Here is a 6000-nt window from a genome sequence, read left to right as displayed (position 1 = left end):
TGAAAAAAGCAAAACGAACTTCCATGATTGTGTGGGAAACAAGTTTGGAAGCTCGTTGTTTTCCACAACTCTTCCCTACTGAAAAAGGTTGACGATATGATGAACGGCCAGTTCAGATTAAAGCTTCAGAGTACCGTACTTTACAACTGTACTCAGAACAACCAAGATTTCCTCAGTGTATTCCATAAATGTTTCATCTTTTGTTCCATACACCTGCACTGCGATCAGCAGAGCTCACAATTTAAATTAAAACATGAGTTATTTATCAGAGAGAATTGTACTCTGTCCTCGAACTTTGTCAAGAGGAAGTGACTAAAAACATTACCTGATGTCAGTGCGGACTACTGCCTTGGATGTATACTAGCGATAGCAGGGCTCACATTTCACATCGAGTTGCGATTCTGTGGCTCACCCGCACCACGCATCATCGTTGGATGCGCAGACGCTAAATGCTTCTGATGCCCCTATCTCAGTGCAGCACAACTCATGTACCCTTTCTGATACAATATTTTGTGTATAATTTCACATCTGCTGTCGTACCTTAGTGTAACACAAGTCATGAACCCTTTACGATAGAATCTTTTCTGTATGATTTCATATCTGGTACCCGTACCTTAATGCAGCACAAATCATTGACCCTTTATGATTGAATCTCTGTGTCTGGTCCAATGATTACCGTTGTATTTGTTGCCAGCACCAACCATTTCCGGAGGGTTGGCTTACAATCACCCCACACGCATCCACCACAGACGTCATTGGACATGTGACCCTGTTAATAAAAAGGAGTCGAGCGCACGTGTCTGTACCCAGTTCCATTATCTATCTGTGTCCGTGTGTTCATTAAGTATGCCCCTAGGCCCTACCACATTACATAGTGCTCTGGACAGCATATGCAACCATCTTACCTTTGACAGGGGGGAAAACTTTAGTTATGTAACTTTGTCTTGGTCATTGTACAAGTACGTACGTAAAGACTGTATCATTAGAGTACTGCAAGCAGAGTGTATAGTGAATTTATAAGTGTGTGAGGATCGTCACAGTGATTATATAAGTACATATGTTGGAGCAGCCTAACCCCAACAAGAAGCTTGTCTCTAACTGACTGCCCTCCATGTGCCAAAAACAGAAACTTCAACTTTACATGGCCCTGTATTGCTACAGGTGCAACACTCCACTGAATGTGCAATAAACATTCATATTCACACAGATGTCTCGTGTCCACCATCTTTCTTTTGTGGAACTATGGATAAGTATAGGGTCATTAATTCTCCATACCTTCCATGTTGGCCATATTGTTGGACTTGGCTCACAGAGTGACACTTTGGCTTTTGCAACCGGGGTGACGCCAGCACTCCAACACGGACACCCGCATCCAGTGTTGTCAGATTTTTTAAACTTTCTATAGCCCAAAGCCATCCAAAAAGTAGCCCAAACTTGCCCAATATTGCTACTTTGGGGAAGGAGGGGCAGGGACAGCGTCAAGCAGGCGGTAAATGCATTGGAATTGTTGTTGTAGCAGAATGCCATGTAAATATTTGTCTACTTAACTGCTTTAACATACTACTTTGCTGGAGCTCTGTATATATATTTAGAACGTGGCAACTAGCACAAACCAAAATATTACCACACCGGCAAAATATAGCTCAATTGTGCGTGATCTAGCCCAATCTGGCAACACTGATGCCACAGCCACTCCATCACAGCTGGTATACACCATCACCACACCCATCCAGCACAGGCGTCACAGGACACGTGACCCTGCTTTATAAAAGACAGAGCGTACGTGCTCTACTCTATTTTAGAGTTGCTTGCAATGCATACACTGCGGCCGACACAGTCACACCGCCACAATGATGGCCCGTCCCGGTCATCAGGACACTTGATGTTTTGTGTGCTCTGCTGCACCGCAGTGTAGGCCTCAGCCTAACAGCTAGGGCCCACCGCCACGTGCGTGGCCTCACGGATCACTGAGTTAGTAGCACGGCAAGCACTGAGCGGGTGTACAACCTGCAATGATGATAGGTACACTAGTATGTCCTCTTCCATGGCGATATCAAGTCTCAGTACCAAATGTGAGACCTATTACCTTACAGAACGCAGCTGCATGATATGGAGGGTGCCGTGACCACGAAAAGGTGAGCAGTGAGTCCATGGTGCGCAGCGTCGGGCAGATACCTCTGGGCGGCGGGAGTGGATGGGATACAGCAGCCTGAATTCAGAAAGACAGCAGAGCGATTTAGGCGTACGCACTCGTATATACTCTGCCACAATGTCAGATTAGTAACACGGGCACTGGTGCAATGCCCGAGGTGCCGGTTCCGAGTTCCAACTGTGGGCTGCTTTTTGGAGCTGTCTGGGGGGCAGATTTCTGCGGTGTCGCTGTTGTTTGGATACAGCCAGCACCCCAGTGGGTGTCTGAATGGCCTTTTTGCAGGCAGATGGGCGTCATTACCTCACTTTTAGCAACAGGCAGAGGTGTCACTTTCTTTCTCTAGCAGGGCCACCCATTAATGTATGCATACCTAGCAGGGCAGGGGACCTGAGCAGAAGTGGCCTCACTTGTTTTTAATTTACCAGTGTAAACGAATCCGTGCATTTTTTTCTATCCCCCCCACCTCCCCTTTTTTAAATAAAATTTTGCCGAAGCAGTGTTTTGAGGAAAGGCAATATGCAAATGTGGGCCACTTTTTTTTTTAGCATGCCCGGGCCGATTTTGAATCCTAATCCGACCCTGCTCTGCAATGACTAATTCTAAACTATCTTTCAGATGTGGGAGCTTGAGAGTTCCACTAGGTTGCAGCACGTGGTTGGAGACAGAGCGGTGACGTTAAGGTAAGCTGTGCCGATTTACTACACAGTGTGGGCACTCAGTGTCCCTCCTCATCTCTCCCTTTCTCTCCCTCACACTCCCTCTATCTCCCTCTTCCTCTTACACTGTTTGTCTCTTTCTCTCTCTCTCTTCCTCTCTCTCTGTTTCTGTCTCTCTCCTCTCTCACTCTTCCTCTGTTTCTCTGTTCCTCTTTCTCACACTCTTTCTCTCTTCCTCTCTCTCACTCTTTCTCTCCCTCTCTTCATCTTTCTCACTCTTTCTCTCTCTCTTCTCACTTCCTTTCTTTTTCTCTCTCTTTCTCTCACTCTCACTGTTTCTCTCTTTCTCTCTGTGTTCTGCTAACTCTTTCTTTTTTTTTCTCTCTCTTCCTCTCTCCTTTTGACGTATAATCTTATCTTTCTTTTTATCTAACAGGCTGTGAATCACGAATTGACATTCACCCCCCCACACCACCAAAGCTGAACGTGCGCAAAATCTGCGATGATGCTTGGCCATCCTGAACACACAACAAAGTTGGTTCGGCACGTGGTGAACCCTCTTACACACACGTCAGTGGCAGAAGGTGAGCAGAGAGACTTCTTTCTGCAGCAGCGGGCAGTCACCTCTGGGCGGTGGGAGTGGATAGTGTACAGCAGTCTGGGCGCACAAGAGCGCACAGACACATCCGAGCAGTGGGAGTGGATGGGGTGTAACAGCCTCATTGCGCATCAGCGAAACAGAAAATTACGCGTGTGCAGTTGTATGTACTCTATAACTACTAATTCTATACTATCTTTCAGATGACTAAACTTGAAGGCTGCACTATCTACCGGCACGTGGTTGGAAACACACTGGTGGCACAAAGGTGAGCTGAAAAGATTTTCTCCAGTGTCAACACTCCCTCTCCTCCTTTCTCTCTTTCACACTTTCTCTCTTTCTCTGTCTCTTACTCTCTCATTCTTTCTTGCTCTCTTCCTCTCTGTCACTCTTTCTACCTTTCTCTCACTCTTTTTCCCTTAATCTTTTTCTCTCTTTCTCTCTCTCTTTCTCTCTTTTTCTTCCTCTCTCTCTCACGCTTTCTCTCTCTGTCTGTCTTCCTCTCTCTCTCTTTCTCTCTTCTCTCACTTTTGTCTCCCTCTTTCTTCCTCACTCTCACTCTTTCTCTCTTCCGCAGTCTCACACGGTTTCTCTCTTCCTTGAAACAGAGAATTACGCATGTGCAGTTGTATGTAGTCTGCAATAACTAAATCTATACTATCTTTCAGATAACTAAACTTGACGGTGCACTATGTCCCGGCACGTGGTTGGAGACACACCGGTGACACAAAGGTGAGCTGCGAAGATTTTCTCCAGTTTCAACACTCCCTTTCGATCTCTTCCTTTTTCTCTCTCACACTTTCTCTTTTTCTCTGTCTCTTCCTCTCTCTCTCTTTCTTTCTGTCTCTCTTCCTCTTGCTCACTCTTTCTCTCCCTCTCTTTCTCTTCCTTTCTCTCTTCCTCTCTCTCACACTGTGTCTCTCTTTCTCTCTCTCTTCCTCTCTCTCACACTGTTTCTTGTCTTCCTCTCTGTCTCACTCTTCTTATTTTTCTGGCTTCTTCTCTCTCACTTTTTCTCTCTTTCTCTCTTCCTCTCTCACTCTTTCTCTCTCTTTTCCCTCTCTCACTTGTTCTCTCTATCTTCCTCTCCCTTTCACTGTTTCTCTCTTTCTCTCTTCATTGTATCTCACTCTTTCTCTCTCCTTCTGTCTTCCTCTCTCTCGCTCCCTCTTTCTTTCTTTCTCCCTCCCTCTCTCACTCTTTCTTTCTCTTTCTCCTTTGCTGGGCGCATGACGCACCATCTTATCTTTCTTTTTGTCTTGCAGGCTGTGATTCACAAATGGACCAGCACTGACATGCCACAGCTGTACATAGTTTTATTTGTTGTTGTTTTGTTTTATAAAATGTTTTATATGTTAATCTATACATGATTAAGATTCTTATTTCTCCAACCTCACAAGCATCTTTTTATTAATAGTTCGTAGAGGGACACTTCCGGGCCCAAGAATGTCCTTGGGGGTATGCTGGTAATGTGGGAAGAGGGTGCCTTACCTGCTAATGTGGGGAGACGCAGTGTGAAAGGGGTATCTCTCACAGAAATGGCTTTTCAATGCTCATATAGTGTGACTTTATGAACAGTTCGTACCCAGGCTCACAGAGGGACAACTGCGGCCCGTCCGCTCGACTCACAGAGGCAGAACGACGAGCTGTTCGCTCCAAAAGGAACAGCAGCGTAGTAGCTCGCAGAGGTAGAGGCACAGCAGCATACTAGCTCGCAAAGGTAGACAGCTGCGAGCCAACCGACTGCCTTCTAAAGTCATACCTGCGAGTGATGATGTTGGGCACAGGGAGGCTGAAAGGGTTATCTTCCTTCTGGTGTCTTGGAATGGAAGGCTGCCTGCCGCTCACCTGTTTCTCCTTTAATGTTAATAAATCTTAAGCCTTCACTGCGTCAAATCATCATTACACAGAGCTCCGGTATATTAAATTGCCCCCAGAACCTTTCTTTTATATTTTCACTCGATGCGAGGCACAAGATGGCTGCTAACACTTCCTGGTTTGAAGTGTTAGCAGCCAATCAGAGGACGCGTCCTGCTTTGGAAGAGTTAGGAGCCAATCAGAGGCAAGCTCGTACTCGGTAGTTAGGCACCGCCCAGATATATATATATATATATATATTTTTTCCTTTAATATCTCAAAAAGTACAGAACAGATTTACACCATTACTACATAACCACACTTTCTGGACAAAGACCTTTCTCCCTGCCAAATTTGGCATAATTCCGTTCAGCAGTTTGACCTGTCGCCTTGTCTACCCTTCCTATGGAAAATGAATTGAGAAAACACGTTTTTACACCCCTCCTTCATTCTCAACCCGCCTCCCTGACCAATAACCCCTAAACTTTCAAGATAGGAGCTGATCAAAAAAGAGAAACTTTTTGGAAAATGTTATAAAGAATCGTCAAATGATGCCAAAGTTATAAGCAGATGGAGGGCTTCAGGAGGGGGGCCGTGGCAACCCCCCTCCCAACATGAGTGAAGCCCGAGACTGCGGGGACCCCAGCAGGCCCCCGCAATCCCAGCGAGCCCCCGCTATTATTTTTTAAGAAATGCCCCCGGGACCTAGCCCACCCCGGGGCCTCATTAAAATAAAA

At 45.9% G+C, this 6000-nt stretch overlaps 1 protein-coding gene across 2 annotated transcripts in view; it reads left to right on the top strand.

Annotated features, from left to right (window-relative positions):
* CLN3 (CLN3 lysosomal/endosomal transmembrane protein, battenin) overlaps positions 1-6000 on the top strand; it is a 1158832-nt gene that overhangs the window by 845314 nt on the left and 307518 nt on the right. The window lies entirely within an intron of this gene.

Source organism: Lissotriton helveticus, chromosome 7, assembly GCF_964261635.1.
Source record: "Lissotriton helveticus chromosome 7, aLisHel1.1, whole genome shotgun sequence".
Classification (NCBI taxonomy): Eukaryota; Metazoa; Chordata; class Amphibia; order Caudata; family Salamandridae; genus Lissotriton; species Lissotriton helveticus.
This window is presented reverse-complemented; position numbering and strand designations above follow the sequence as displayed.